Genomic DNA, 12,899 nt, shown 5'->3' with positions numbered 1-12,899 from the left:
TGACTTCCGTGCTATGGCCCAAAGGGCAAAGCAGTGATCGATTGTAGAGTGGCCGGATTTAAACCCACCCTGTTCTGGGGGAATGATTTGGTTTTCCTCTGCCCAATCTTTTAATAAGTTTAATATTATTTTTGCAAAGACTTTTTCCCCTATATCCAGGAGGTTTATCAGCCTATAGTTTTTTGGTAATTTGTGGCTGCCCTTTTTTTGAATAGGCCTTATTATTGCGCCCCTCCAACTTTCTGGAAAGATTCCCGTGTCCAGGATTACCAGGAACATTTTAGCAAAAAACTCTGCCCACCATTCTGGACTAGTTTTAATTGTCACTGCCGGGAGGTTGTCTGGTCCTGCAGCGCGGTTTAGGTTCAAACTAGCTATAATCTCCGTTAAATATCTTGGGGTAAAGTAGTCCTTTATATCGTCCCTCACCCGTGACCAAACTAAAGTTCTTGGTATTGATTGTATTGGCCATCTTCCATAGATTTCTTCTAGATAGCCAACCCAATCATCTTCAGGGACCATACAGGACATGGATCCAGATTTCCCGCCCACACTCTCATGAACTAATTTCCAGAACCCTCTTGCATCCTTGGTTTCAATCACCTTCAATGTATTTGCCCAACATTTCTCTTCATACCTTCTTTTTTTATTTCGAAATAATGTTTTATACTTTAACCTTAATTGCTGAAGTGTTTGGTATAGATCCACTTTGAACATGGCCCTTACTCTTCTCTCCTTCTGTCTAATCAGGGCCTTAGCTACCCTGCATTCTACGTCAAACCAGGGTTTCCTATTTTTATTATCAACATAGCTACCCATTCCTGACTTTTTTTACTTGATTTCCTTCTTCCGGGAATCTGCCAGCTTACCTATGGTTAGTTCAAACCACGGGATTCCTGCATTAGGATGAATACCTTCAGTTGGAATTGACCTTTAAGTTAGCTTAAGCTTTTCCATCTGTTCATCAGATATGCAGGTTGTTAATCGTTTCTGGTAGTCCACATTGACCATATTTACCGATTCGGAAAAATACCGAAGTGGTAAATTTACCGAATCGGTAAATATACCGATTCTGTAAATACCGACCCACCTACATCTCAAAAGCCAAATACCGGTCGGTAACGGCCGAAATCGGCCGTTACCGACCGGTATTTGGCTACCTACATCTTGCCCTATGTCTTGAAATGCGACATCTGCCAGCAGATGAAAGGCTCCAAAGTAACACATAAAGTGCAGACACCATTACTAATATCAGACAAACCTCACCGTGTGTGTATTTGGACCTCTGTGGCCCCTTATAATCTGATGGGGCTTACAAGTATATCATGGTTGCGGTAGATTCCTGCTGTAGGTTTCTATGGGTGTGGTCCCAGTGCTCGGCTGACGCTCAAACTGTTATAAAAGGTTTCCTAGTCTTTATAGGGAGATAAACAATCGGCACACTCCATTCTGACCGTTGCCTCACGTTTAGATCTAGGGCTTACAAGGAAGCTAAGGCAAGTCTGGATGTAGCATTGCGGTACTCCTCTCTGTACCAACCCGAGGGAAATTCAGTTGTGGACAGGAAAAAATCGAGACTTACATCAATCTTTAACAGCTAGATTATTAGGATTGGATGGAAATTGGATAAAACATGTGTATGGAGTCCAAAGGGGAATAAACAATTATCCAAGAAGCTCTCTAGGGGGATCACTCCTTATGAGGTCCTATTTGGGACAAGAATGTGGGTACCTGATCTTGATTGTGAAGGCACAGTGGCGGATGAAAAACTTTTTTACATCCATAAACGTTTGGCTGTTTTACAGGACCTGAACGAAACCAGGGCACTACAGAGTAAAGTCAATATACAGAAGAACACAACTGGGGAAGTAAAAAGTGTCACAGCAAGACCTGTCTGGATTCCTAAAGTCGGGGATCTGGTCAGAGAAAAAATAGTGTACAAAAAATAATTTGGGCCATCATACAGAAAGTCTGTACCTGTACGGTAGTTGAAGGAACAAGAACAGTACTTCTGCCACCTCTTTCCAGTAAAAAGGAGAAAAGATTTGTAGCAATTGACCTAATCAAACCACACTATGTGACCGATACTGAGTAGTAGGCCACGTGAACTCCGAAGTAACAGACACCCTCCTCTCACAACTATACAAGAAGTTCAAACAAAAAAAACTCCTCACATTTCAAGGGTCACCTACACCGAATGAAGGACAAAGCAACAATGCAATGGAACTCATTCCTCTTGATACTGAATCAAAATGAGAACTCAACTGAAAGACAAATTTCAATTAGACCAAACACGGATATCCACGTCAACATGGATAAGAAGAAGGACTGCCCTGCTATCTAAAACCTGAAGGAGGACTTGACTTGCTTGGTTTAGTCACAGGACCCCAGCATGAATCCAAGGGTCAGTTATCAGACCTCCTGTTTGAGCAACAGGGATGCAGCTAGCTTCCAGAGGCACAGCTGACCAGTTCCAACTTTGCTACTGACCACTGTGAGTCCTAACCTCCAAGAGTTGCTCCCAGGTTCTGGACCCCTGACTGGCATTAGAGTGTACTCCTCCATTCCCCAAACTGCAAGATTTTGAACCTTTGGCATCTTTTTGCCTGGAAAACCAACATAGACTGGGATCGCCGTTGAAGCTACTGTTATTGCGCTGAATTGCTGGTCCACCTCAGCTTGCTGGTTTGTCCTGCTAAAGGAGATCTGACTTCCAGAAGGATTTCTAAATTTGAACGTAGAGGCTTTATCTGGATCGATGCTGAGCAGCATCCCGTTGATGTCGAGGCCTCACCAGGCACAAATGTCACCCACTCAGAGTTTTCCCACCTTTGTCAACAACCGCACCTAGCATCCCACCTTCTTCGAGCTCCATGTCAGATCCAGCTTGCAGCCTGCCCTGCCATTGGCTCATTGAGGACCACTTTTCCTCCATGACAGTTGCTAAGTCCAAAGGTAAGCTTTCCACCAGAATTAAACAAGTCCCTGTATCTGACCCGTGCTCCATTGCGGTCGGACTTAACTTTTGATTTGATCTACTCTAGCGCAACCAGATGACCACAGTTGTCATTTTTTTGTGGCGTTTTCATTTAAACTGTAAATATTCATAAGTCTGGTTCCACTAATTGGATTTGTGTCATTTTGGTGTCATTGTATTCATGAAAAAAGTCTCTATTTGTCTAAATTGGTTTGGAATTTTTCACTTTATTACTGTTCAGTGGTGCATAAATATTTTACACATTGCCCCTTAGTTAAGCCTGACTGCTTTGTTTGCAAGAAAATAGGTAACTTCCAGTCTGTTTGCAGAGCTAACAGGAATTACACAAAAATCAGTAGAGTGGGCATTAATTAGTGTCAAAGCAGATTAAATGGCATTGTACTTACGGGTGATTGTGGTGTTAATGTTTTAGAAGCACTTAATGGGAAAATCAAAGGTCTCATTCGTGATGGCAATCATTGGAGGCATTTTCTATCAAGGTAACTGCTGATTCAGGTGCACCCATAACAATCATTGCTATCACCACTTATCTTTAACATTGGCCAAAAGGAACTAAATTACAGTGCACTGATGTAAACCCTAAAACTTTTGGAGAGTTTAACATATATATGCTGGGTTTCTTCACAAGTTGTCTTGAGTGTTTAGGAAGAAAAATTGAAACCATAGTTTACTTAGCTGTTCAAGGTCGAGGCATTATTGTTTGGATAGACTTTGCAAGGTTGGGTCTCTATTTGGAACCTGGCTCTGATAATCCGATTGATTTGGGTGAACTTCCTGTTTTCACTATGAGTCTTGAATTTGTCAAACACAATGATCACGAAGTTCCCTGAAGTTTTCAATAAAAACATGGGCATGGAAAAGGGACTTGTTCATGATATTAATCTTAAAGTCGGTACCGTCCCATTAGTCCATAAAGTTAGGTCAGTGCTGTTTAGTATTCGGGATAACCTTAAGGTATTTTTGGACAATCTTTGTACTCATGGCATGATTATACCGACAACTTCTTCTGAATGAGTTTCACCTATTGTATTCGCATTCAAACACTCAGGAGCTTTACATTTGTGTGCTGACTTACATACTGTTAATAAGAACATTGTGGTGGACTGTAATCCCCTACCTAACATCAAAAAAATGCTTGCATATCTTCGTAAGGCAAAATATTTTTCCTTAATTGATCTTCATTTGGCATACCATTAAATATTACTTTCAAAATATTCTCATGATGACACCATCTTTGTTACACCTTTCTGTGCCTATATGTATTTATGTTTGCCCTTTGGACTTGTGTGAGCCACAAGTGTTTTTTTCAGAAAATCATGGATATTTTATTTACTAATGTGCCTAACATTTTAGCATGTCAGGATGGAATCCTGAATTATACAGATGACCCTGATCAACACTTAATTGTTCTTGAACGTGTTCGGAATATTCTCGAATGAATGAGCGACAGCCCTGAGAAGTATAAGCTCTTTACCACAGAAGTGGATTATATGGGTCATCTAAAGCAAAGATGCCTTAAGGTGATTTTTAGGGTTATATGAATATTGTGACAGTTTTGTTTGTACCAGAATATGCTATGGTTTAACCTCTAAGATCTCTACTCAAAAATACATCAAATTTGATTGGTCATCATCTGTCCAAAAAGCACTTGAGGGAGTTAAAAAAAACTAGTCACTGAGGCACCTACCTTATAACTCTTTGTATTTGGAAAGAGAGGTGTCATCAGTGTAGATGCCAGCATATATGGTTTGGGGGCAGTCTTGTGCCAAATGGAAAATGCGAAAGAGTGTACAGTGGTTTTTGCTTCCAGGCACTCAAAACTGCAGAAATTAACTATAGTACAATTGAAAGATAGACGTTAGCATGAGTATGGGCTGTTTGGGGAACAAGCATTGTTGTATTTCAGATCATAATCCTTTTTTTTACTTATAGAGTGGCAATTGACATGGTAAAATGTCTGCTTCATTAATAAGACTTTTATCTAAACTGCAAGAGTATGATATTACAGTAAAATATCTACAATTAGGAAAACATTTTAGGGCTGACTGCCTCTCCAGAATGCCTCCAAGAGAGTTGTTGGGATGATGTCGATGTCAATGATCAAGAGTGTTTTGTGGCACTTCTTGATTTAGTAAGTGTCTGTGATTAAATCTTTTCTGAATCAGGTTGGTTCAAGGCTGCTGAATTGGAGGATGTTCTCAAACAAGTGACGAAGTATGTCAGGGAAGGCTGGCCACGTGACAGGTATTTGGGTAGTGATCTTGGAGTGTATTCGCCTCAAAACTTGCATGTGCAAATGGTATTTTGTTGAGACAACACTTGTTCATTTCCCCGGTTACCTTGGTATCAGGTCTTCTCAAAATTTCCCACAGTGGACATTTTAATGTCCCATCCACATTTAAAAAGTTATCTCAATTTTACTAGTGGCCGCAAATGGATAATGAAGTTCTTAAATTGGTGGATGCTTGGTTTCAGATAAGCACTAGTAAGTACAAGAAAGACCATTATGTCTGGTACAACTTCCTGAAGGGCCCTGGGGGAAAGTATCTCTAGATTTTTCAGATCCTTTTAATTTACTTCCTGGAAAAATAACATTTTTAGATGTGATTGTGAAATACTGTTTTAAAAGGAATCTTTATTCTTTTTTTGATTCTGCCTCCACAAGACGTGCTTGATATTTTTAGAGAATGTTTTCATAGTTGAGAGTCCACCAAAGTATATTATATTCTCAGGAGATGCGTGACTTTTTGATCACACTTAATATAACACCTGTAAGAAACACTTTATAGACCAGCCTCTGATGGCCTAGTTGAAAGTGCCAATCACATTCTTAAAGAAGGGAATACAAACTGTTTAGTCTGCTGCCTTATGGGTGAATAAGTAGCTCAGCGAGAAAGTCTGGTTGTAATTGACTACACCAAACTACTACTGGGGTAAACCCTTTTAGATTGCTGAGGGGTAGGAATCCCAGCATAATCAATTAGGAAGGAGAGATAAGTTTGCACTATCTCACAAAACGAATTATTTGGGTTTGGATGATAACAAAATTGAGGTTGGCTGTTTATGATAAACAGGAACGAAAGCTAAATATTTTTTTGACAATTGGAGAAAATTTAAGAATCTAGATTTTGACGTAGGTTATTGGATTTTCATTCAAAAACCTACAAAAGTTGTTAAAGGAGAGTCCAAAGTTTCTCCTCGTGTAAAAATGCAGAGTCTCTAAAACCTATTTTCTTTTGTTTGTAAAACAAGTCAGGTTTTACCCATTTCTGATTGTCAAGTAGAGATCATTATGCAGACTCAAAGGAAGGAGTATTCGAAGGTGTGGTGGCTGATATTGATTTGACTTTGGAGACTAATTTTACTCCATGGGCTACACCTTCCATTCAAAATGTTCATGTCATTGCCAACAATCTTTCCCTTCACTTTCCTGGCAATGCCACATTATAGAATATTTCCGATTCCTTATTGCCCAGCTCTAATTACAATTCTAGATCACCATATTCAAGATCCACTGTGGGGGATGTACCTCTGACTGGGGAACTCAAGAAATTATTGATGACACATGGAGTGGGAGGATTTGTGGTAGTCGTAATATCAAGTTGCCTGTAACACTTGCTGATTGTGACTTGTCTAGAATAACAATTTAATTTTGATTTATTTAGAGGGAAGGGGAGAGATGTCTGTGCTGTTCTTAATGTTCTTAGTTCCACAGTAGGGGTGCTATGCTTGATTACTGTTCTTAATTTCAATGTAATGTTCTGCAGTTGTAGCAGTTCCAATATGTGTTCCACTTCTAGAAGGTGTTTAGGTTCTGCATGGATAGCTGTTGCTCATCTCTCAGAACGTCTGGATGCTACTGTGCTTCCTTGTTACAATTATGCTATATATTCCTTGAAACACCCACTGTTGGGAGTTCTCATAACTAATTACAATGATACAATACACTATGTGCATGACATGCTTACTATCAAATTATCCTTATTTCGTAAGACGACTCTCACTTTGCCTGTACTGCACCATAATTGTAGTAAAACATGTACCTGTTTCTCTCTGTTGCTCTCAGTCGTCACACATTCCAGTGCTTTTCAATAGTAATTCAAATAGGACCACCAATCCAGTATTAGTGGTGCCCTCAGTACAGCTGAGAGCCATGCTTAGTGTCCAGTTATCGCACAACTTGACATCCCTAGTACTTAAAATATTTTTCAAACGAAATGGATGCAACATACTGTACCCTAAGCACATGATAGTCAAGAACAAACAATTTATATCTGCTCGAGACATTGTACTGATAAAAAAAAGGGGGAAGTCTTGTGGGCTTCATAAACGCCCTGTACGCCATAATGCAACTTGCCCACATCTGGAACGGCGCGTAATTAACAAAACATGTAAGGCAGCTTCCTGAGTACAACGTATTAGCTCCCATGTTATCATCATTTAGATTGTCATAATTACAACCCAATAAAGTAGTCTTGATCCATTCCAGTGTAGGCGATCTATAAGTTAATGGCATCTCAATGTTTGTAACCGAAGGACAAGGTAAAAAGACATGTTAAGAGCTTTGCCTCCTATCCAGTTAAGGAAATATTTAGGCCAATGATTTAGTGTGCAGACTTAAACATAGGAAAACGAAGACCAAGGCACCCTCTTCTCTGTTTTAATTTCCAAGTTCCAAAAAAAGTCTCAAAAATGACCTTAATATTTTTGGCTTTGAGAGGTAAGCCTTTCAATCCATTCCCACAGGTAGTGTCGCTTTTTGATTGACATTTTCTGCTTCAAGAAAATGTCAACTAATCTCAGCAGAGGCATTCACAATGGCTAAGCGTTAGCAGACTATCTTTTACAGTCTATAAGCCATTTTTATACACTATAAAACACTCTGCATCGCATAATGAAGAACTAACTACACCTACCTCTCCATCTGCAAAGAGGTCTCTTCCCACGTCAAATGTATTGTTGAGGACTTTCATTCTCCCGATGTAGAAAAAAATAATTTCCTTACCTCCTCGTACATGAATCTGTCTTGCTTAACAGGGACTGCAGGAAATAACTTGGCTCTGAGAGAGCCGCATTCGTTTTCCGCCGTGCCTTTGCTAACTCTAATGCAGGGGTCACAAGGGTACTGCCAGGGATCGTTGAGAAAAAGGGAGGGGCCTCTACTGCGACCGTTGGCAATCCCTTAATGTAGTCCATCAACACAAGATGCCAAAGTTGAATGCGTTCTCTAGAGCAATATGAACCAGTTAACAATGCATAATTAACAAGAGAATTCCTTTAAATATAAGGACTCAGTTTCAGAAACCTGTGATAACCAAAATAAGCTTCTATATACAACTGATCATTGTAGGTAAAATTAACAATATTAAACATGACAGAAATGCTGCACAAAATTCCCTTAATTACAGTCAAAGTTTCCAAATTATATAGTTTTGACCCAGTGCATTTCGATTTTGCTCTGACACTTTCACCACCTGACTAGTGCAAAAATTATTGTTGTGTAGTTTGGATAGTGTTGATGGGTTGTATTGTTGGTTCTACTTCACTAGGGGTTGTATGGGACTCTATGCAGCCGTTGTACAGGATACAACACTTTGTAGGAGATTTACCAAAAATCCGTGCAGCACAGCCCCTGCTAGGCTGCGCTGTGTTGTGTGACAGAGAGAGAACAGGAGAGCGCCATATCTTCAGCGCCGTTGCTGATTTCAGCTGCCATGCGCACACCCTATTGCCATAGCGCTAGGGTGTTTGCAATAGTCTAGCATAGGTTTTGTACAGGAAGGGTAGCCTTCCTGTACAAAATAGGATGCCCATACATGATGCAAAGTTTTTTCCACTTTGTATGATTGCTGCACAGTCAAGCATGGATTCAAATTTGGAAGAGGAAGGAGAAATTAAAGCATTTCTCCTTCCTTGCTCCTACTTGAAAAGGGTGCATTTTTCTTTCGGTAAACCCAACCTACTTTATTTAGTAAATTAGGTTTTGCATGAAAAACGTTGGGTGGCTGCATGGGAATATCCATGATCCACCCTTGGTATGCCCCTGTGGTGCAAAGTTATTTCCAGCGCTAAACGAGTAAGCTCTAGAAAGTAAATAGGGAAAAAAAGATTTTGCGCCAATTTGCTCAACTTTTGTGACACAAACAAGGTGCAAAATCTTAGTATATCTCCCCCCTAGACGTCTTTAAGACTCCAGAGGGAAGTCAAACCAGGTCACCAACAGGAAGAGGCCCCCTCCTCCCATACTATATCACACTCCTGAATTATTAAGATGACAGAGTCAACTACTGAACAGCGTGTACGTACCTTATGAAATTGTGGAAGCAAACATAGCAGAAGCATTTTGGTCAGAAATTAATGCTGGGTGGGACGACATATTGTGGTGGCCTGCTCAGCATGAACTCAGAAACAATACCTATAGCAGTGTTTGGATTCTGATGTGGTGAATGTCTGCTGTTAGAAATTGAGTTCTCTAATTTGGAGAGGTATGCACCTTGTCCAATTAGGGACCCTTCCTTCTAGTCAGGGTAAGGAAGTTACACACTTTGGATAACCCCTGCTCACCCCCTTGGCAGCTTGTTACAAGCAGACAGGCTTATCCCAACGGCAATTTGCAAAGTATTTGTACCCAAACACACAGTAACACAGTAAAAACACCACAAATAGACACCACACCAGTTTAGAAAAATACAATATCTTTATCTAAACCAAACAAGACCAAAACGACACAGTTCCAACAAAAATTTATCATTAATATGACTTTTAGAACAGTTCCTTCAAAAATAGCACTTGTAGAAGCAAATAGCTCCACTTGGGGCTATTACGACATTGTGACAGGCATAAATCGAAAGTACCGCGTCAACTGTGAGGTGCCTAGGCTGGGCACAGAGTCACATGGACTCCCAAACAACAGTACCTTGAAACTAAGTCAACAGGCAATACATGGCGATGTGGAGGTGAGGTGTTGGTGCCAAGGTGAAGTCGATTCCCTTCTGCCACGGGGGAGATGAGGCGTCAAGTCGATGAGGAGGTGAGGTGTTGAGTTCAGGACAGGGAAGTCAGGTTGCGGAGGCAGTGAGGCGATGCGGCATCGAAGTGTTCATGAAGCGACCCTCGTCTGATATCGGCTCCACAATAACGTGATGATGGCGCTGGCAGTGACGGTGTTGGTGCGGGCTTTGCCGCCGGGAAGGCCAATATACAAACAATGACTAATAGTTTTAAAAAGAACAAATGATTATAGCTATTTTAGAATTGTTTTTAGCTTATCCCTAAAATGGAAATCACACTATCATATGAAGTCACAGCAAATGGGAAGGAATGTGGAGGCAATTTTTCTGCTTTGCAGGGACTCATTAATATTGGTTTGGCAGAGAAGATTGCCTTGTATAAATCTAAATGCAATTCCGCTGCCCTATACCCTGCAGAGGTATGGGGGTACCAAAAAGTGAACATTCTTCAACAAATAGAAAACAGATTTACATGCAGGATGCTTGCAGTTCCAAAAAATATACCAAATTGTATATGTTCTGAGGAGTTGGGTCAACCTTATATAGGCGACCAGATAAATATTGCACCATTTCTTTTATGGATCAAGTGTTGGCAACATCCAGAGGCTGATTTTGTGAGAGCATGCATGTCCAACTGTCTACCTTTAGATAATGTGAGTAAGACACCCTGGCTAATGCACATCAATTAATGTTTCCACAAGCTAGGCCTTATAGAAATGTGTACATTCACTAATCATATTTCCCCAATGCTAAGACCATCATGAAATCTTGCCATGTGGATTATTACTGTTTGAAGGAGAGGTTACGGGGCACTTTGAATAAGAAAACAGTTGAGTATTGTTTGCAAATTTCAACAGGTACATCGATTGAACCGTATTTGGGAGGGACTGAGAACGTAAATTATCAGCTTTATTTAACATATTTTTATCAAATTTATTCTATTTTAAAGTTGCTTTTCTGACACAGTGTGCATGGCAGCTTGACCTACCCCCATCTCACTGTAATAATGCCACAAAACAGAGCAAATGTCACTTTATTCTATTTTGTCTGCTATATTTTTGATTTCTTTGGTGCATCAAACAGGGATTAGGCAATACCAGTTTGCAATTTAATTTTTACAAAAACTAACTGCGACATTCAGTTGTCACACAGTTTTACATTTTATTAAAAATGCGATTGTGATTAGAAACTGCTATGAGTATGTAACCTTTTAATGGATGTTTTGCCTTTATTAATACATGTTTTTTATTTCAAAACCAATTATGCTTGAAACATTTAGAATGTCATTTAATGCAAGACTTTTATAGTTTGTACTGATCTAAAATTTCTTTTCATGCTTAGGTGTATTAATGCTTATACATACGATGCTTTATATGCTTCTTATGGCACACTGACGATATAAAGATGTCTTGACTGACTGACTAGTAATTGAGACTTTTAAATCAAGTACACACTCCTAATACCACAAGGAATCTAGTTGAGCCATCACAAGAGCATGCCAGAAAAATCTTATTATTATTTACAATAGTAGCAGCTGCAACGGATGCCTTCAGGTGAATATAACTGAAATAGGTCAATCTAAGTAGACTTTGATTCAGTCTAATGACGATTAGAGGAGAATGGCTGCATTTCAGGGTTCAGTTACCCTGTCCTTTGATACGCTGGATTCAAAAAAGGAAATGATTATACCTTATTATTAGAAGGGACATTCGTTTATGGAAACTTAGCTTGTATTAGAGATACGGAAAGTTTGTTGTTACATATTACAGGTTCAGTCAATTCTCTGCCAGAAGCGTTATAGACCGTTGGTTCATTCTGATCCTAAGTGACTGACTGTCAGCCTGCAAATCTCACCCTGACTGTATCAAGGCAGTCAATAAGCTGTTCATTCCATCTAACATAGCTTGTCCCTTTTTATGCTTTTCATATTTAATGGATTTCTTATATGTGACCCCAGGGCAATCTTCATTGATATCCTCATAGATCTCACATGCAGTCTCCATTTGCAAAGTATAATTCTCCATAAAAGTGTACTCCAAAGTTATTAAAACTGACAAAATAGTAGAAGTGTTATTGCTAGGTGAAGTTGGTCTTTTGATGGCTTTTGCAGAAACATCTCAACATACCAGATTAAATGAAGGTATTTCATTCTGTACTCCATTAGAAACCAGAAATAACAGATACACCTTACTCTTGCTGGGCTAGTTTTTATTGGGTCTACACACTTTTCGAAATTCAACATGTTTTTGTTACGTTTCCTAATTGTTTTCATCTTGTTTTTACTCTTGTATGGGTAGAATCTGTCGTGTCCTGGCTCAAGGAAGACAGACACGATTATATATTTTATAAGGATCTTTATTCTTTGCATCCTTCTCCGTCCATGTCCCTATTCTATCTGCCCCTTTCCTGCCTACGCTCCTCCTCTTCCCTGGTCCCCATCTAACCCCACCCACCCAACTACTAGACTGCTGACTACATAACATCTCCCCCTTTCTTAACAAAACAACAAAACAGTAAACTGGTTCAGATTTCTTCAATGAGTCTTTTTGGTCGTTGAATATCTCCGTGGGGTCGCATAGTCATGGTTCCAATTTTAGTCATAGCGTCCACCGGAGGGTCTCTTATCTGACTCCCGCTGTCTTGGTCAGATTGGTCATATCCTTCAGGGGCGGACACTCCAGTCATTTTTGTCAAGGCTTCTCTCATGTCCGGAGGGCATTTCTTAAAGTGAGATACGTTCCTAGTGATCCGCCGTTGATCTTACTCCACTGTTATCACGGTGCCCTTCTGCTGGGTGACCAGCAAAGGTTCAGCTCGAAAGCGGCAGTCAGTCTTTCTTTGTTGGTCTTGTTTGACAATGACGCAATCTCCTTCACACAAAGACGGTGATC

The sequence above is a fragment of the Lissotriton helveticus genome, chromosome 2_1 (genome assembly GCF_964261635.1).
Source record: "Lissotriton helveticus chromosome 2_1, aLisHel1.1, whole genome shotgun sequence".
In the NCBI taxonomy this organism is placed as follows: Eukaryota; Metazoa; Chordata; class Amphibia; order Caudata; family Salamandridae; genus Lissotriton; species Lissotriton helveticus.
Note: the sequence above shows the minus strand (reverse complement) of the source record.